At 38.6% G+C, this 21,608-nt stretch overlaps 1 pseudogene; it reads left to right on the top strand.

Moving 5' to 3' along the window:
* The first annotated feature begins 16,293 nt into the window (after positions 1-16,293).
* LOC107788758 (zinc finger protein ZAT10-like) lies at positions 16,294-17,196 on the top strand (annotated as a pseudogene).
* The last annotated feature ends 4,412 nt before the right edge of the window (positions 17,197-21,608 follow it).

Here is a 21,608-nt window from a genome sequence, read left to right as displayed (position 1 = left end):
GAGAATCTTCTAGAGGACCAGGTACTCTACTGTTTGGTGGACTCATAGAAACTAACAATAGGTATTAGAGTGGATTTTTCCTATCAGGCTAACACCTAGGAAGGATCCTCATGACTGCCCCACCAAATTTGGAAGAAGGTCAATCTACAAACCGACCACCCAAGTTCAATGGACAATACTATGTGTGGTAGAAAGCAAGAATGCACGATTGTATCATGGCTGAGGATTGTGAGTTATGGGATATCATATGCGATGGTCCTTATGTTCCAACCAGAGTACTAGAGGAACTTCTATTTTCAATGGCAAAAACCAGCAAAGAGTACACTGAAGCAGACAAGATAGTTGTGGAGAAGAATTTTAGTGCCAAGAAAATTCTAGTATGTGGAATAGGACCTGAAGAGTACTATAGAATCTCTACCTGTGACACTGCCAAGGAGATATGGGAAGCTTTGCAAATAACTCATGAGGGAACTACACAAGTAAAACAGTCTAAGATTGACATGCTCACTACCGAGTATGAACTCTTCAAAATGAGGGACGATGAATCAATTCAAGATATACATATGAGATTCACTTTCATCTACTCCCTTGATGAAATCATTCCCAGAAACAAGCTAGAGCTGACCGTAGAAGAGCTGATCGGAAAATTGAAGACCCAGGAGTTGGAGAAAAAGATAAACGATGAAAGAAGAAAACCAAAAAGGGGAAAGAACCTGGTACTTAAAGTTGATTACAATGATTCAAGTGAGGAAGACAGTGACATGGCTTACCTACCAAAAGATTTCAGAAGATGGTCAGAAGAAATGGAGAAATGCTAAAAAGGGACATGTCTATCAGACCAAGAAACTATGATCTTTGTTACAGGTGTGAAAAGCTTGGACACTTCATGAAAGACTGTCCTCTCCTGAAGCAAGAATTCTCCAAGAACTATCATGAGAAAACAACTAAGACGAACCTGGTTCCTATCAAGGACTTCAAGAGAAAAACATCTACTGACAATATGATGAGACATGCTCTTGCAACATGGAGGGATTCATCTAGTGAGTCTGAAGATGAATCTGATACTGGTGATAGTTCCATGTTGTCAGTTGAAAGTGAAAAGACTGGATATGACTCAGCTTTTGCTTTGATGGCTCAATCAGATAATTATGAAGAAAATTGAAACAAAGAGGTAAACTTCAGGGAAGCTCAGAGAAATCTGAAATCCTATTCTCCAAAAAAACTTATGTCTTTAGCTGATGTATTAACCACTGCATTTCATAGTCTTGTGGAGGATAGGGATTCTTTGACCTAGAATTTGGAGAATCTGAACAAACTAGAGACGACTTAATGGTTGTAGTTACTGACCATAAGAAAATCATTTAAACCCTCAGAAAAGAAAAGAGTGATCTGTTGGTTGAAATTGCAGACCTAAGGGAAACCATGGACTAAGTCAAAACCTAAACAATCTGGAAAGGGAAAGGAGATAGCAAGTGAGGAACACATTAGGCTTGAAAATGAGGTGAAAGCTATGAGGTTTAGGATGCGTGCTGAAATTGAGAAAAATGAGCTTCTCCAAACTAATCTGGAAAGAGTAAAGAATGATCTTGAAAAGTCCCTAAAGTGGACCTGGTCCTTAGAAGCTACCACTGCCTTGCACACTAACGATTGTGAAAACAGATAGGCAGTAGGGTTCCAAAGGGAGAAAACTCCTCACAACCCTCACAATAAGTACGTCACTGTCTCCAATAACTGACCTTGTACCCGATGTGGGAACACTGGGCGCTTCAAGGAAGATGTCCAGGCCAAGAATCAATCAGTTCAGAAAAATAAAGTGTTTGCTGAAATGGTGACTACAAAAGAGGGACCAGGTTCCACTCACAAAAAACGCACATTACCTGCATGGACTAAGAGAACTCTTATTCATCCTCTTGCTTACTACAAGGGACCCAAACTTGTTTGGGTTCCTAAAACTAACTCCTAATCTCTTGTGCAGGAAACATTGAAAGGAAGCGGTCAACAATGGTTCATGGATAGTGGGTGTTCAAAACACATGACTGGGAACACCACAAACTTTGTTTCACTAAAAGCCCTGCAATGAGGGAGTGTATCCTTTGGCAATGGCAAAAAGGGGTATATTCTTGGAGTTGGAAAAGTCGGGAAGTCACTTACTCATTCTATTGAAAATGTGTACTATGTAAATGGACTTAAGTACAGTCTCTTGAGTGTTTCTCAAATATGTGATAAAGGAAATAAGGTGGAATTCTTGTCCAAAATATGTACAGTCACTGATCTTGTGATCGGTGAAATAGTACTTGTGGCCAAAAGATACAAGAACATATCTGTCGTTGATTTCGAGTCCTTAAAGAATGGTGATCCGAGTTGTCTGAAAGTTATTGATGATGAAGCTGAACTATGGCACAGAAGACTGGGCCATACAAGATTTTCTCTTCTGAACAAACTAATTTAGAAGGACCCGGTCCATGGTCTGCCTATGTCACAGTTCAAGATGCAACAAGTCTGTGATGCCTGTGCTAGAGAAAAACATGTGAAGTCCTCTTTTAAGCCTAAAAGAGATGTGAGCACCTCAAAGCCGCTAGAACTTCTGCATATGGATCTGTGTGGACCTATGAGAGTGCAAAGCGGAGAAGGAAAAAGATACATTTTCGTGATAGTAGATGACTACTCTAGATTCATATGGACTATGTTTCTCAGAACCAAATATGAAACTATTGAGGTATTTGTGGCCTTTGTGAAGAAAATCCAAGTGGAGATGGAATCTAGAGTCGCATGCATTAGATCAGATCATGGGATAGAATTTGACAATGTCAAATTTGATGAATTATGAAATGAAAATGGCATCTCACACAACTGCTCAGCTACCAGAACTCCCAAGCAAAATGGAGTAGTAGAAAGGAAGAACAGAACTCTAGAGGAAATGGCAAAAACAATGTTGATCGACATTGGAATTGCAAAGAACTTCTAGGCTGAAACTGTCAATACTGCCTGCTGTTTGGTGAACAGGTGCATGATCAGATCACTTCTGAACAAAACCCCGTATGAACTATTGAATAGGAGGAAACCCAAGCTGACTCACCTAAGAACATTTGGGTGCAAATGCTATGTTCTCAACAATAGAAAAGATCAGCTTGTTAAATTTGATGCAAAGAGTGATGAAGGAATATTTCTGGGCTACTCCTCTCAAAGCAAGGCTTACAAGATATATAATAAGCGGACTCAATGTGTTGAGGAAAGTGTTCATGTTATTTTTGATGAATCTTATCTATCATTTGAGAAGAGTGCTGAGGAAGATCAAGATGGAGAACCCTCACTAGTTCCTGGTGAAGTCATTAACATGACAAATGGAAAGGCAGATATTATAAGTCAAGTAAAGGAGCCAAATGAAGACAACGCTGCTTCATCTTCAACAAAACCAAGCACTTCAATTATAACCATTAAAGTTGAAGAAAGAGTGGTGGATGCAGTTCAGGGAACTCCACTAGCACCTGAGAGAATGATAGAGGAAAATCAACCAAACATATCTTCCTCCTCTCAAAATGAACCTCAGCTGTCTAACTGGAGACACCAAAGCTCTCATCCAATAGACAACATTATCACCCCTCTAGATTCCGAAGTACAAATCAGGTCAAGAGCCAGAAATTCACTTGCCTTTTCAGCCTTTCTCTCCCAGATAGAACCCAAAAATATCAAGGAAGCCTTGAAAGATGCAGATTGGATTACGGCTATGCAAGCCGAGTTGCATCAGTTTGAGAGAAATAATGTGTGGCACCTGGTACCTAGACCCCCAAATCGAACCATTATAGGAACCAGGTGGGTATTTAGAAAAAAGCTCGATGAACATGGAATTACCACAAGGAATAAGGCCAGGCTAGTGGTGCAAGGCTACAATCAGGAGGAAGGGATTGACTATGATGAAACGTTTGCTCTAGTGGCTCGCATGGAAGCTATTAGAATTCTAATCGCTTTTGCATCTCATATGGAATTCACTTTATTTCAAATGGATGTCAAGAGTGCATTTTTGAATGGACTCCTTAAGGAAGAAGTCTGTGTGAAGCAACCCCCAGGGTTTGAATGTCATGAGCAACTTGAATATGTGTTTAAACTGGACAAAACTCTGTATGGGTTAAAGCAGGCTTCTCGAGCTTGGTATGAAAGATTGTCAAAGTTCCTCCTGGAAAATGATTTTAAAAGAGGGAAAATTGACAACACTCTTTTCTTAAAGAAACGAGGAAGGAACCTTCTCATTGTTCAGGTTTATGTTGATGATTTAATTTTTGGAGCAACAACTGATTCTCTGTGAGAAGAATTTGCAAAACTCATGGGAAGTGAATTTGAAATAAGTATGATGGGGGAACTGAATTTCTTCTTGGGTCTTCAAGTAAAACAATCCCCAAAGGGTATATCCATTTGTTAGCAAAAATACATTAGGTAACTCTTGAAGAGGTTTGACATGGAAGCATCAAAGGTGATAGACACTCCCATTGCTACTACCACTCGACTGGACATGGATGAAACTGGATCTCCTGTGAATCAAACCATGTATAGAGGCATCATTTGATCTCTCCTCTATCTCACTGCCAGCAGACTTGATATTGTTTTTAGTGTGAGGCTATCTGCAAGATTTCAATCAAATCCCAAGGAATCTCACTTGAAGGCTGTCAAAAGAATACTAAGATATCTCAAAGGAACACATGACCTAGTGCTGTATTATCCATCAGGTAACAGTTTTAATCTGATTGGGTATGCTGATGCAGATTATGCAGGTTATCTTGTGGACAAGAAAAGCACTTCTGGAATGGCTCACTTCTTAGGTTCATGTCTTATCTCTTGGGGAACAAGAAAGCAAAATTCAGTGACTCTTTCAACAGCTGAAGCTGAATATGTAGCTACAGCATCCTGATGTGCTCAGCTCTTATGGATAAAGCAGCAACTGGAGGACTTTAGGGTACTCACTGAGAGTGTGCCCCTTCTATGTGACAATACTAGTGCACTTAATATGGCCAAGAATCCATTTCAACACAAAAGGACAAAACATATCGATGTGAGGCATCATTTTCTAAGAGACAATGTGGAGAAAGGGCTGATATGTATGAAGTTCTACAATGCAGAAGATCAAATTGTAGACATTTTCACCAAGGCACTAAGTAGGGAATGGTTTAAAAGAAACAGAATGAAGCTGGGGCTTTTAAAGCCCAATTGAGAACCTGATTCCTCTTTAGCTGGCTTTTACCTTCTAGAAATAACTGGCTCAAAGTGTTTTTTGGCCATATCTAATTCACTTCAATACCATTGCAAGTAAGCACACATGATGAGTATAGAAGCAGTAGATGCAGTGCATGAATGATAAAAGAGGATTGATTCTTTAAGAAAAAGGGTCGAGAACCTAGTTCTTATACCAAAGGTTAGTAGTTCTGTGCATCCTTTAATACACGTCTTAAAAAAGGGTACAAAACACAACTGTCGTGTCATCAACTTTTCAGATCCTGCTGTGACGTTTCTTCATTTTAAATCATTCTATCTCCCTTCTAAAATTTTGCAATTCTCCATGCTCAACCGCCGTTTCAGAACCAGTGCCTATTCCTCTATCTTCATAATTATCCTCTCCTTTTAAAAACCCTCTTTTCTGCTCTTCTTAACCTTAAGGCTTACACTAGAATCACCCAAAAAGGATCATCATACAACTTTTTTCAATGGCTAAGACAACTTCCAATCTCCCTGCCTCAGTTGTAACTATCACTGATCAATCTATAGAACCTTCCACTTTTACTGAGCCTTCCTCACCCTCTATTACTCCTACTGCTACAATCGTACCTCCCCCAATTTCCCAATCTCTTCCCAATTCAGAAACCCTTGAAACTACTGCTCCGTTCTCCCCATCGTCTGATGTTCCCACCAGTCAACCACTAAGTGGAGAACAAGGTCAAAATCCTGAGGTCACAAAGAGTTCTGCCATTGTTGCTACCGATTCCATGGTGGTGGAAGCACCGGTTGAGGAAGAGAAAAATGTTTTAACCGTGTTTGTGGTATCCGCTGATGGTGTACTGCATGAGATTATATCTCAGAAAAATGAGACATAAAGTGTGGAGGAAGAAGGGGCCATTGTAGCTGTTGGCGGGGATGCAGTAGCAGATACTACTAGGGAATCACATGAGGAACCTGATCCCTCTCCGGAGGACCCAGGTCAGGGCTCTCATTCCTAGGACAGGATTGTTCCTGCATTCAATGTTGTGCCCCTGGAAATTCAAGCACCTGAAATGAGATCCAGTGATGAAGAAGACCTAGATAATATGGGTCTTAATGCATTCATAAGTAAGCGGAGGGTTGTGTCCACCCCTGAGTTTGAAATCAAACTACCTACTACCAGGCTTCAAGTTAAAGTGACCTACTATTCTACTCTTCAAAAGAGCAAGAAGAGTAGTCAGAAGAAAAAAAGAAAGTTGGTGAAAGATGCTGTACCTGTAAGTGATGAGGCGATCCCTATAGTCGATGTGGAAGAGGAAACCCTAGATGAACCTGGTTCACTTGTTAGATGGTCTTCGAAAAAGATTAAGCCTACTTCACTAGAGAAAGGTCCAACATCTAAGTCTAAGATAAAAGAGGGGGTGAGTGAGTTTTCCATGACTGATGAGGATGTCCTAATCAAATCAAAGGGAAAAGGCAAAGTCAGTGGAGAGAAGTCCGGGAAACGCAAGTCTGAACCTTTTGAAGAACCTGTTTCTGTGAAGAAAATGAGAAGTAAAGTCACCTTGGCTCTGTGCGCCTGAGGCATCAAAAAGTTCTGTTGGGTCGTACGTTTGACCCAGCAATCTCTGAGATGGCTGGAATGCGCCAAGTTCTAGAAATGGTCGAGTTTTAACGTTGGGTGCATCTATTTCAAATTGATGCACCTAAGGTACATGAGGAGGAGGTACAAAGTTTCTTTTCTACCCTCTTTCCAGTTGATACTGACAATATTTGTGCCTTGGTAAATGGGGTGGACATTGTCTTTGATGTAAAGTTTCTTGGAGAGATTTTAAAAGTTCCTACAGCCGGTGTGTCCAGTGTAAGATATATGTGTCAGTATAACTTCAGAAATGCAGTGGTAAAAGACAATGCTAACCAGAAAGGGGACCATATCCAGTATAACTTCAGAAATGCAGTGGTAAAAGACAATGCTAACCAGAAAGGGGACCAGATCCATAAGAAAGCCGTACTTCCTATTTACCAGCTGCTGTTTGAATTGGTTAACAAAGTTCTATTGACTCGAGCTGAAAGGAGGTCAGTGACTTCTAAGTCTGACCTATTCTTGATGGAGCAACTGGACAGTTTTACTCCTGTGAGTCTTCCAGCTATTATGATTGAACAAATGCAAAAGGTTGCCACTTTCAAAGATGGTAATCATGGCCTTCCCTATGGGTTCCTGTTGACTCCATTGTTCAAATTCTTTAAAGTCCCACTGCGGACGGGCAAAGTGGGGACTAGGAAGCAGACCTTCTCACAGACGACTTTGGAAGAGTGCGAGTGTGTGGAAAAGTATGGGGGGGGTAGGAAGTACATCAACCATTTCATAGCTTATAAATGCTCAGAACATTGCAACTGAGGAAATTCGTCGGTTAAATGCCGAGAATGCTATCCTGGAAGGTCAGCAAGCCCAAGGGGTTCCGATGTCGAATGATGAAGTGGCTCGTTTGACTCAGGAGAATGTTGATCTCAGGGCGCAAGTAAAGAACCTAAAAGTAGAACTGCTCAATAAGCAAAAGTCTGCAAACGCCCGAATAGACCTTGTTCTCCAAACACTTGCTGCAGCTACCAAGCCTTTTACTCCTAGTACCCCTTAAGTACCCCTTCAGTGACCAGTTTCTGGATATGTTTGTTATGTTTTTTTTATGTTTTGGCGGTTGTTTTTTGTTTTTTTTTTGTGTGTGGTTGGGATGAAACAGTACTGCTCCCATTAACAAGTCCAATGTTGCCTCTCACTTTTTCTAAGTAGAGGCATATTTAAAGCTTTATTAATATCAATCCTCGTTTTATTATGCCAGTACTCTCTTTATGTGTTCTATTCTCTACCATGATTGTGTGCACATATATGGCATGAGTTAGCTTAGCTGGACTTCTTTGTGCTGTTATTCTATTTTTTTAATGATGCCAAAAGGGGGAAAATAAACTTAGGGGGAACACATGGGACTCAACTCAGGGGAACTCATTGTTATGATAAGGCATAGTCTTAGGGGGAACCCTGTGACCCTGTGTTTCCTCTGTTACTTAAACTGGTTCTTTACTGCTCTAAAACCACTTGATAATTTTTAAGTTTGGCATCATTAAAAAGGGTAAAATTGATAGGTTTTAAATATTTTTGCCTTATGTTTTGATGATCTAACAAACTTACTGTTAAGAACCAGATAAGGAACCTGACCTACTTGGACTATACTGCAACCTTTAATGGATTCCAGCTAAAGGTGAACTGCTACAGCTTCAGGAGCTAGGAACCCACACAAGGGCCTGATACTCTAGTAGTTTCCTCATAGCAGTACAAAGTCAATTGGACACAGCTAGAACTGAAGTGACTGACGGGACTGTTTCTGCCGCACTGCACTGTCTCCAGCGCCCACTCATTCTCTAACCAAATAAAGTGCTCACATCATTTCAAGTGATGTGATCAAGATGTAAAAAGAATGAGTTTTATACAAAACAACACTTGTAGGATTCATTTTCTCATTCAAGCTTCTTGCCAAAACAGAGAAATCAATCCCCTCAAGCTTGAAGAACAAAGTTGAACGCAACTACGGACCAGTTCCTAAAAGATTGCTTGTTGTTGTCCTAGTTGAGTTGTAACTTTGTTATTGTACTTGTTATATCTCCTAAACTGCTTAGCTAGAAGCGTTTGATTAGGAATCCTCTTGTAAATCTGTAAACTCCTTGAGTTTATGTTGTGACTAGATTTAGTCATAAGCAAAAGTCTTTGTAATTGTATAATTACAAAGTGGCTTGTGGTGAAAGCATCACAAGTTAGAAAAAGCCTTTGTAACTAGGAAGTCACAAAGTGGCTTGTGGTAAGAGTACCACAAGTTAGTTGAGTAAATCCTTTGCAATAGGAGTCATTGCAAAGTGACTTGTAATAGGTTCTTTACAAGTTAGTGAAGTTAAAAGCCTACAGGTGTAGGTCGTGATTTTTTTATCCCCTTGTGTGGGATTTTTCCACGTAAAAATCCTTTGCCTTATTTACATATTGTTTTATTAGGATTCTTAGTATAATCTTATAGAGGACCAGGTATTCTACTGTTTGATGGACTCATACAAACTAACATAGAGTAATCATCAACAAGCGCTATAACATATCTCTTATCACCTCTGCTCAATGTTCTCATTGGTCCACAAAGATCCATATGGATCAGTTCCATTGTCCTGGTAGTGCTTATCATTTTCTTGCTTTTGAAAGAGGATCTTACCTGCTTCTCCCTTGCACAGGCCTCGCAAACTTTATCTTCCTTGAACTTAATTTTAGGCATTCCTATCACCAAGTCCTTAGAGACTAGTTTGTTGAGTTGGCTTAGACTGTCATGCCCAAGTCTTTTGTGACAAAGGAGGTATCCAACACACTTAAGCAAGTGAGTTTATTATCTAAAAGTGTGGATAGATCTACAACATATATGTTGTTCGTTCTTTTTCCCTGCAAAAATATCTTGTCAGTGGTAAGATTAATCACAAAGCATTTTGTAGAGGTGAATGCTACCTTGTTACCTCTATCACACAATTGTGATACACTTCATATTGTACTTTAGTCCATCTATCAAGTAGACATTCTCAATAAAATGAGAATCAGTCATACCTATCTTTTCCAACCCAAATGATCTCGCCTTTCTTCCCATTTCCAAAGGAGACATTACCTCTTTTAAGGTCTTCAAGTGAAAGGAACTGGTTCTTTCTTCCTGTCATATGCTTTGAGCAGCCACTATAAATATACCATATTTGGCTACTCACCTTCACTTGGACCTGCAAAAAGAAATCAAGGGTTAGTTTTAGGAACTCAAACTAGATTGGGTCACTTTCTATAGGCAAAAGGGTGAATCAAATTCTTTTTAGCCCAACTTGGCAGCCTATTTTTCCCTTGAACAAAATCTTTGTTCTTTTGACTTGCCTTTTCTTTTGCAATGCATTCACTTTTATTGTGACCAGTGTTACTACAATGTGTGCAAATATTTTTTTAGGAAGTGTGAGGTACTTGCTTTTGGGATCCCACTTAGGTGTCAGGTTCCCAAAGCTAAGTCCTCTTCTATTGCTGCTATGGTGTTCTTATAGCCATGAATGTGCATTAGATGACCTGTTCTATTTACAAGTTCTGTCTAGCTCATGCTTGACCTTGCTTAGATCCTCCCTTAGGATTCTTACCTATTCATCTCTCATGTACAACTCATCTTTCATTTTTCCTACATTTTCTTCTAAAGTGAGTTGTGTGTGATTAGCTGTTTTTTGCCTGTTCCTAATTTCAATTTTAGATTTTTATATCTAAGCTATAGGATAGTTGCGTCAATTTCATGAACCTGGTTCTTCAATGCAGTATTTTCACTTTCAGTTTCACTAGCCCTAAGTTCCAAGTTTGTGCACTTACCTTTCAAAATCACACATTCTTTTGACATCTATTCCTTTTCATTATTTACATCCTCAGATTCATCAAGTTGCTCTAGTAGCAACTTGCCTTTCTTTAGATAAAAAATAATTCTTGTCTTTGAGATGAAGGACACTTACGTCAGTTTCTTCATCATATTTTCCAATGGCCATCAGTGCTCGTTCATCATCATCATCATCTGAACGAGCATGTAGTCCTTTGCCTCCAGGCCATGGGATTCCATAGGATTATTAAGATTGGGCGGATATAGGTTGACTGGGCTTTGATTACGGCGTTGATTGAGCTGTGGCGACCGGAGACGCACACTTTTCACCTGCCCATTGGCGAGGCTACCATCATGTTGCAGGACGTTGAGGTTTTATATGGCCTGCTCGTTGATGGCATGCCCGTTTCATTACCTATTGCTATGAGATTTATGTCGCATGATGCTTATTTGGACATGCTGCAGCAGCTCACGGGTTTCAGGCCACAGGACGGACTGCATCGTCGGGTGCTAGTCGGTTGACTTTGACCCCTATTAGACAGCACCTAGAGCTACTACACCCCGATATCACCGACGATACAGAGGAGGTACATATCACCCAGTATACGAGGTTGTTGTTGCTTCTTCTATTTGGAGGGGTCTTGTTCCCGAACACTTCAGGGAACCTAGTCAGTCTGAGATTTTTGCATCATCTTCAACTGCTAGATGAGTTACCCTATTAACAAACATAATTTTATTTTATAAATCTTGTAACATAAACAAAACAACTAAATATTACAACACAAACTCATTAATAGTTAGGCATAATAGAAGAACACCCACCTCGAGCTTGATTAATATTGCCACCCAAAGGACATTTTCGACGGTCGTGTCCTGTTTGCGAGTATATACCACATCTACATGCATAAACGGTATCACTAACATCCATTTGGTTCCGTATACGCGTTCTCTTCTTCACCTGTATTTGACGCAAATAGGACTTGTTACACACCATTTTAAATGGTTAAAGCGGCCAACAATGCTCAGCACCCACTAGCTGCAACTACCCAGTATATGTGTTTAGGTATTTCGCAACAGTATATTGTTGATCAACATGGTTGGTTACACCTAAACCAATTTGTTGAAAGACTTGATGGCATGTGAGCAAGGCATGTGGTAGATGGATCATTTCCCACAAGAGCATAACCTTGTAGATTCATTTATAGTATGTACATTATTACCTCGATTTTGATGGATAGCAGTGCGAACTTCAAAAATATTTCTTTCGTTATCATACTGCAAAAATGAATGCCAATGTGCTCGCCATCTATATTTCTCAAATCTCTGAATTGACACTAGCATAAATTCAACACCCTTTCCATCAATGACGTTGGAGATGCAGACCTTTCAACAAACCTCTTCGCCATCTGCTTGAACGACATCTGCACCATGGCTGTGACAGGCAATCCTCTTGCCGACTTCAATAACCTGTTGAAAGACTCTGACACATTTGTAGTCAAAGTTCCCCATCGTCTTCCACCATCTGCATGCAAAGTCCACTTTTCAAGGTCATGTCGCATTAACCAACGATAGGCTGCCTCGTCTTCTTTCCTGATATATTTCATGTGCCTCCGGAATTTATGTTGTTGGTGGTCTGTTGCTGTCATCCACATCAAATCATGAAGATCCTTGTTGGGATATGCCTTCTGGAAATTGGCTTTAAGGTGCCTAACACAGTAACGATGATAGGCATAAGTTTCTTGCCATGCAGTCAAGTTCTCCACTGAACTTAAGATACCACCGTGCCAATCAGATATTAGACAAATACCGAAATGTTGTTTGACAACGTGCTCTTTCAACTGGTTCAAAAATAGTGTCCACGTCTTTTTGCTTTTATTGGCACAAATAGCAAAAGCTAGAGGAAATATCTGTCCATTAGCATCTACTGCCATGGCTATCAACAGCTTGATATCGTACTTTCCATAGACATGAGTGTCGTCTATGGATATTACGGGCTGACAATGCGAAAAACCATCAATTGCTGGTTTAAACGCCCAGAACACGTAATTGAATGTATATTCTGGCTTACCTTGAATCAGCTCAAGCTTCCATTCAACAACCGTCTCGGGGTTAAACTACTGCAGTGCAGCCATGTACCTAGGCAGATCTGCAAATGACTTATCTCAGTTACCATAGACTATTTCAAACGCTCGTTTGCGCCCGAGATATGCCTTTCTTTTAGTAATGGTATGGCCATGTTCCTGGTGGACTGCTGTAATGCACTCTTTGATTTTATACCTTATGGACGCTTCGATGTGTGGAATAAGAACAAGAGAAATCAAGTCAATATCCAAGTTGAAGTGATTCCCGTTGAATGTGTCCATTTCGCATGTGTGGGTGGGAATGTATTTACCCACTTTCCACAGACCTGTCTTCTTCTTGCTCGCACGCAACATCCAATGACATGGCCAAAACCACATGCGACAAAAAACCTTGTATACAACCGGACTTGACCCTCATACCGCCATCTCACGACACTCTTTTATGTTGTGCATTTTACAAGCCCTGCTTAGGCGCGCTTTATCAGGAAAAAGCATGCCCTTTGCCAGCACCGTTGGTCTAGACTTATCCCACATTGTTGTTTGAATTCATCAAAATTCCTTGTGAGAGCTTCCACATCCGGTATGCTTGGCAAGTTATCAAGGTAAGGAATCTCCCTTGAATGTAACGACACTTGGGACTCGTACACTCTTCGTCTAGGGGGAGGTGGAGCATACTCTCTCGTCAAATCAGGTCCTTCCTTCTCATCCTCCTCATCACCATCCTCACGAAGAAAGGGTGTCTCATCTCCAAATTCATCAGTATTGTTGTCGTAATCACTGTTCTCTTCCTCACTCTGTGCATCTGCCAAATCCCGATTTAATACATCGTCTTCGGGCAATTGAGTGAGTAAATTTGGTTCAACTTGCTCGTTTTCACTGCACAATCAACAAAATAATAAGATGTTGAATTTAATAAATACTTTCCATATTGCCGTATCACTTCACTTACAAGTCGTAATGTGATGAAATTCCATGATGGACATTTTCATTGAGGTGATGGCTCCCGGATGGACCACCATGATCCAACACACCAAAACTATGCTTGGGTTCAAAATTTGTAAAATTCATATCCGGCATGTACCCCATGTTAAATATATGAGAGTTAATACAAATTCAATACAACAAAAATGTACATCGTAACACAAAGAAAAATTGAAGCTTACCACTCGTTTTGTGAATTATGTAAAGCAGGCGGGGATAAGTTTAAATCAAGGAAAACTCTTTCATCCGGATCCTGTCCGGCAAAAACTCCTCCAGAATATCCACCCGATGACTGGGGGTTATTCGGAAACTGTCCGGCAACCTCATTGTTTGGAACGTCTTCGACCTTGACGTACATATCCAACATATTTATTACAAGATATTCCCGATATTCATCCGGAGTCCTCAGAAAATCCCTCAAAGTTTCATCATCGTAGATGTTTAACTCCGAGTAAAAAGCAGCCCCTTGCGGAGTGACGGAATACGGATATCTTCCGGTTACTTTAAGTATCACTGAACGTTTCCTCACACCCATTTTTTTGCATAACAACGATATCAATTTATCGCACTCTATTATAAGTGGTAATTTAACATGACCCTGTGGAGATAAACTATACCTCACAGAGTTATTCTCCATCACAACCTCACCCTCTCTCCCCCCCCCCAATATAATAAAACTCTTATTCTACGCTCTTCAGACATTACGAAAAAAATGCTTCAGAATTTAACAACACGAAAAAATTGAACGGGAGTTAAAATTTTATGTGAACGAATTTTCCTAAAATCCTAACCACTTTATATAGGAAATGCTAGTCTGGGATATGGAAATTTTTCGGCGTATAGTGTTCTTTAAATATACGCTATACACATTTAAATTATTGTGTTTGTCAGTTCACTTATTGGTGGGTCCATATTCAGGGTATAGCGTTTTTTTTTTGGGCGTTATATGTATAGCGGATGAATAAATGACGATATACCTTAACGGCAGACGTTACCGTTATTGTATAGCGTCTTGTTTTTACACGTTATATATAGAAATGTAATTTTTTTTTAAACACCTATTAAGGTAATTTGAGTCAAAAAAAAATAATATTTAAGTTCCGGACCCCAAAAACAAGATCTTTTGCAAACCATAGAACAAACGCCAGATTAATACTACTATTGTAGTACTGTAGTTAGTAGCTAGTAGGTCAGCGGTCAGACTTGACAGACTTGCAAGTGGAAGTAGTCTGGACTATGAACGTTTCCAGGACGTTCTCGTAGGACCTATAAATATTCTAGAAAACCCAATTTTAGAATGGTCACCAACAGCGCACGGAGATTTGGTTTTGTATACCCTAATAATGTTATCTTAGTGATATAACTTTTTTTTTCTTAGTATGAGATCGGTATATATAAATGACATATGAGATCTTTTCTTAGGTCAAATTCGACATCTACGGACAACGAGGAAAATTCATCAGTTGATAAAACCTGCAGGTCAACTACCACTGTTGTAGAGCAATGTATATCCAGGAGTACACATTTTTTTGTTAATTAACTGCTTAGCACAAATTTAATATGTTATTTTGGTATAAAGAGTTATTCTATTCTGTATAATATAATAATCTTATTTCTTCGTTTGTCAAAATAATACTCCTTACAGTATCAACAAAATACATTCAAATGGTTCACTTTGCAGCCGTCTACGTACGGTGGGAAATTGGCCCTATAATTGTTAGCCAATAATTTGAGTTTTCATGTAAAGATAAGAACAATGTTACGCGACGTCATGCCTACTAAAGCCCAGAATTATTAATTACATACATGGATTAGTCATTAGCATAAGGTCCAGTTGGCCATTTTCATGCATATATATTTACATACGTCAACAACAGTATATATCCAGCTCTTAATTAGACCCAATGAAGAGTAACGAATGACAGTCAACGTTGGCAAGTTGGTAACACGGCTGCTGGCTGCTGATAAAGCTAAAAGCGTCTTCTATTTTACTTTCCCTTGAGAAGCCATTGGCAAGTTGAAGAAAAATACCCAAAACACACTTGAACTGTTCAAGAGTGTCGAATAAGCCGTAAATTTTCAGGAAAAGTACCGTTGTTGTCGTAAACCAAGAACCATTGTCAATTGAATTTATGTTCTACGCACTTGATAAAAAATACTTAACTGAAGTAGTAACTTTACAAGGTAATTAATTATAAATAATTTTTTTATAATTAATATTGGTATTTCGTAATATAATATACTTGATAACAATCTGTTTATCAAGTGTTAACCTAGAAAGGTGTGACAAAACTCAAAAGTTTACATTGTCAGCATTATAACTCAATCTTTTTCTATTATATTTATTTCTAGTAACTTGTGGGAGAGATGTTTTGACTTTTGAAGGAGTCCATAGTCTACAACTTACATATTCCCCATCCTGCACTAATAATAAAATACTCGCTTAGCCGTCCTTGTTGAGAGTTGAGACTTCAGTCACCCACTTGTACTTATAATTACGTAAACACCTTCCACTTGGCCATCAACAATCAATCTATTTCTCAAACGTGCTCCACTCTCCTTCCATTTTTCTATTTCATTCAATTAATTAAGTAACCACCTAATTAAGTACCTTCCTACTACTCCTCCCGCAACTTCCCTCCCTTTCTCATCCTTTACTCCATCTCCCCATATATACTTACCACTTCACTCAATTACAATCACCAAGTTCTCAAATCTTTCTCTCTTCTCTCAAATTCTTTACTGACTACTTCTTTGAGTGCAGTTGCTAAACAATATCATTCTTTGTTTTTAATTCTTTCAAGAAAACCCAACTAAGGATATGGCACTTGAAGCTTTGAACTCTCCAAGAACCCCAACCCCGCCATCATTTCAGTATGAAAACACTACTCTCAACTACCTTGAATCTTGGACAAAGGGTAAGAGATCAAAAAGACCACGTAGTATTATGGAGCAACAGCCTACTGAAGAAGAATACTTAGCTTTCTGTCTTCTTATGCTTGCACGTAGCGGTAATTCTACTAATTCAACGAATCTGATATCAACTTCCTCAGAGTCCAAGAATTTGTACAAGTGTTCAGTGTGTGGTAAGTCTTTTGGATCTTATCAAGCTCTAGGTGGACATAAAGCTAGTCACCGTAAATAGCTCATTAACGGAGACGTCAATGAAAACTCCGCCACCACCTCCACTACCACCGCCGGTGCCACGTCAGCTAACGGCCTTAGTGGCAGGACTCACGAGTGTTCTGTTTGCCACAAGAGTTTCCCAACTGGACAAGCTTTGGGTGGTCACAAAAGGCGTCACTACGAGGGAAAGGTGACATCATCCGACGGTGTGGGGTCCACGAGTAGCCAGCGTGGATTTGACTTGAATATTCCTCCCTTGCCGGAATTTTGGCCGGGATTTGGCTCCGGGGAGGATGAGGTGGAAAGTCCTCATCCAGCTAAGAAATCGCGACAATTTCCGCTAACCAAACTTGAATTATTCTGAGAAGTTTAGTTCGTTGATTAGTTAACTACTATATAGTACTATGCTTTTGGGTGGGCCGGATTTATTTTTTTTGGTTTTCCTTTTTTTAAATATCAAATACACTTGGTGAGAGTGATTTTGATTATTTAATTGATTCAATTTATTTTTTAAACTGATCTTGCTCTGGCTATGAATTTGTTCTCTTAATTAAATATACACAAAGCGAGTAGTCAGTCTACATTGTTAACGCGTTTACTATTTATATATACGACTTTTCATGCTTCAGATTTATAAATTACTATTTGTTATAAAATAAAAGCAATACAGTAAAATATAAACAAGAACAGAGAGAATGGAGAAGTGTTTTCTTCTTTTACTTTGGTGTAATTTTTCATTGCAATTACATGGCCTTTTATAGGCATAAAAAGTAAAGATGATAGACATAAAATAGGAAATTTAATCTTTAAGTTATTCACAACATGAACATCCAATGTAGCATCCAATGTAGTATCCAATGTACAAACTATTCATAACACTCCCCCTTGGATGTCCATGTAAGAAAATGTGCCTCATTAAAAACTTACAAAAAAATATTGGGATGTACATAGTTATTTATAATATGCATTGCTTGCTGCCTCATTAAAAACCTTACCAGGAAAACCTAGTGGGACAAAACCTTGGTTAAGAAAAAGAGTGCAGCGTGTAGTTACTCCCCCTGATGAAAAATCACTTAATGTCTCGAAGACGACGCATTCCAATCTTATATATCAGCTTTTCAAATATTGAGGTTGGTAATGCCTTAGTGAACAGATCAGCCAAATTATCACTTGAACGAACTTATTGTACATCTATTTCCCCATTCTTCTGAAGATCATGAGTGAAAAAGAATTTCGGTGAAATGTGTTTTGTTCTATCTCCTTTGATATATCCTCCTTTCAATTGAGTTATGCATGCAGCATTGTCTCCATACAATATTGTTGGAATATTCTCTTTCGGAGAAAGACCACATGTTTGCTGAATGTGTTGAGTTATAGATCTTAACCAAACGCATTCTCGACTTGTTTCGTGAATGGCTATTATCTCTGCATGATTTGAAGAAGTAGCAACCATAGTTTGTTTTGTCGAACGCCATGATATGGTTGTACCTCCACTTGTAAATAAATAGTCTGTCTGAGATCGACCTTTGTGTGGATCAGACAAATATCCTGCATCTGCACAACCAATCAATGATGGCTTGGATTCATTTGAATAAAATAAACTCATATCAATGGTCCCTTGGAGGTATCTGAATATATGTTTAATACCATTCCAGTGTCTTTGTGTTGGCGAAGTACTAAATCTTGCCAATAAGCTTACTGAGAAAGCTATATCTGGTCGGGAATTATTGGCAAGATACATTAATGCCCCAATTGCACTAAGATATGGTACTTCGGCACCAAGAAGCTCTTCATCATTTTCATGAGGTCGGAATGGATCTTTCTTTATATCAAGTGATCTCACAACCATCGGGGTACTCAATGGATGTGCTTTATCCATATAGAATCGCTTTAAAATCTTTTCGGTGTATGTCGATTGATGGACAAATATTCCATCTTTCATATACTCAATTTGTAGACCAAGACAAAATTTTGTCTTTCCATGATCTTTCATTTCAAATTCTTTCTTCAAACAGTCTACTGTTTTTGGAAGCTCCCCAAGAATTCCAATGATATTTAAATCATTAACATACACGGCGATTATAACAAATTCAGATCCAGACCTTTTAATAAAAACACAGGGACAAATTGGATCATTCTTGTACCATTCTTTCAACAGGTATTCACTCAGGCGATTGTACCACATACGCCATGATTGTTTCAATCCGTATAAAGATTTCTGAAGCTTTATTGAACAAGTTTCTCGAAAATTTTTATATGTTTCTGCCACTTTAAATTCCTCAGGTACTTTTATAAAAATTTCGTTGTCTAGTGATCCATACAAATAGGCTGAACAACATCCATTAGATGCATATCAAGTTTTTCTTGTACTCCCATATTTATGAGATACCTGAAGGTGATAGCATCCACTACAGGAGAATATGTCTCCATATAATCAATTCCAGGCCTTTGGGAAAACCTTTGTGCCACAAGTCGTGCTTTATATCTAACGACTTCATTTTTATCATTTCGTTTTCGCACAAAAATCCATTTATACCCTACTGGATTTATGCCTTCAGGTGTTCGAACTATGGGTCCGAAGACTTCACGTTTTCCAAGTAAAGTTAACTCTGCCTGGATAGCGTCTTTCCATTTTGGCCAATCATTTCTCCGTCTACATTCATTGACAGATTTTGGTTCAAGATCCTCATCTTGTTGCATTATTTCAACAGCAACATTATAAGCAAAAATGTTATCGATAACAATATTATTTTGGTTCCATTTTTTCCCGGTTGAGATGTAACTTATTGATATATCTTCATTTTCATTATTAGGTACCTGGACCTCCCCTAAGGTCTTATCATTTGTTATGTCTTGGGGCTTTTCTTGAGCCACTACCTCTGTGTTATGTTCACTTTGATCACTTGCTCCTTTTCTTCTTCGAGGATTTTTATCTTTAGAACCGATTGGTCTACCACATTTCAAGCATGGCTTAGACTCATTTGCTTTAATTAATTATTTTGTCGGGATATCAACTCGAATTGGAGCATTAGCAGCTGGAATATGTGACTTAGTCACCCTTGGTAGGTTAGTGAATGCATCTGGCAATTGATTTGCAATATTTTGTAAATGAATAATCTTTTGAACCTCTTGTTCACATTGATTTGTTCGAGGATCTAAATGAGACAGTGATAATGCATTCCAATCTATCTTCTTTTTCAGTTGCTTATTTTCTCTCCCTAATGTTGGATATATTGATTCATTAAAATGGCAATCAGAAAATCTTGCCGTAAATAAATCTCCAGTCATCGGCTCTAGATATTTTATAATAGAAGGAGATTCATATCAAACATGTATCCCCAACCTTCTTTGAGGACCCATCTTTGTGCGTTGTGGTGGAGCAATTAGAACATATATCGCACAACCAAAGATCCTAAGATGGGAAATATTTGGCTCCTGACCAAAAGCTAATTGCAATGGGGAGACTTTATGATAACTTGTGGGCCTTATCCGCACAAGTGTTGCTGCGTGCAAAATAGCATGACCCCATACTGAAATGGGAAGTTTTGTTCTCATAAGCATTGGTCTAGCAATTAATTGGAGGCGTTTGATCAATGATTCTGCTAGACCATTTTGTGTATGAACATGAGCAACCGGATGCTCAATTGTTATCCCAGTTGAAATACAATAATCATTAAAGGCTTGGGGTGTAAACTCACCGGCGTTATCAAGACGAATTGTCTTAATTGCATAATCTGAAAATTGTGCTCTTAGCTTTATTATTTGAGCCAACAATCTCGCAAATGCCATATTGCGAGTTGATAGTAAGCACACATGTGACCATCTTGTAGATGCATCTACCAAAACCATATAATATTTGAATGGTCCACATGGAGGGTGAATGGGCCCACATATATCACCCTGTATACGTTCCAGAAATGCAGGGGATTCCATCCTAACTTTAATAGTTGATGGTCTAATAATTAATTTTCCTTGAGAACACGCAGCACAAGAGAATTCCTTAAATTGAAGAATCTTCTGATTCTTCATTGCATGTCCATGTGAATTCTCAATTATTTTACGCATCATATTAGAACTAGGATGGCCCAACCGGTCATGCCAAATAATAAAATTATCTTGATTAGTAAACTTCTCGTTTACTACGGCATGTGTTTCAATCCTGCTAATACTGTGTAGTATAAGCCGGAGGAAAGAGCAGGTAATATTTCAAGCACATATTTCTTACCGGACATTATTGTAGTAATATAAAGATATTCAATCTTTTCATCATTTGTAGTCTCAATATGATAGCCATTTTGGCGAATATCTTTGAACTTAATAAGTTTCTTTGAGATTTACTACAATATAGTGCTTCATTAATAGCCAAATTTGTTCCTCCTGGTAGTAATAAATTGGCTCTTCCAGAACCTTCAATTAATCTTGTACTACTGAATATTGTATTATCATTCGCTTCTTTCATTACCAAATAAGAGAAATATCTCTTATCTTTTAAAATAATGTGTGTTGTAGCACTATCCAGAAGACATATATCATCTTTATTAATCTTGAGTCCAACTGAAGACTTGGGAATTTTCATATTCTTCATAAAAAAGACAAATAATACATCATAAGAAATATGAAAGACAAGCAGGAAAAAAACATTAAGAAATACATTAGAAATGTAGAAACTAGCTACACATGATGCATTAGGAAAAGACACTCAAGAAAAATAAACTAGTTGCAAACATAAACATAACAACTTTTATAGCTTCATTCCCCAGTAAGATGATTAGTTCTTCAATCAATATCCTCAAAGAAGTCCCCAACTTCTAAATGAGTAATATTTGTTAGGCCT

The sequence above is a fragment of the Nicotiana tabacum genome, chromosome 20 (genome assembly GCF_000715075.1).
Source record: "Nicotiana tabacum cultivar K326 chromosome 20, ASM71507v2, whole genome shotgun sequence".
Taxonomy (NCBI): Eukaryota; Viridiplantae; Streptophyta; class Magnoliopsida; order Solanales; family Solanaceae; genus Nicotiana; species Nicotiana tabacum.
The sequence above is the reverse complement of the archived record's forward strand: the minus strand, read 5'-3'. Positions and strand labels throughout refer to the sequence as shown.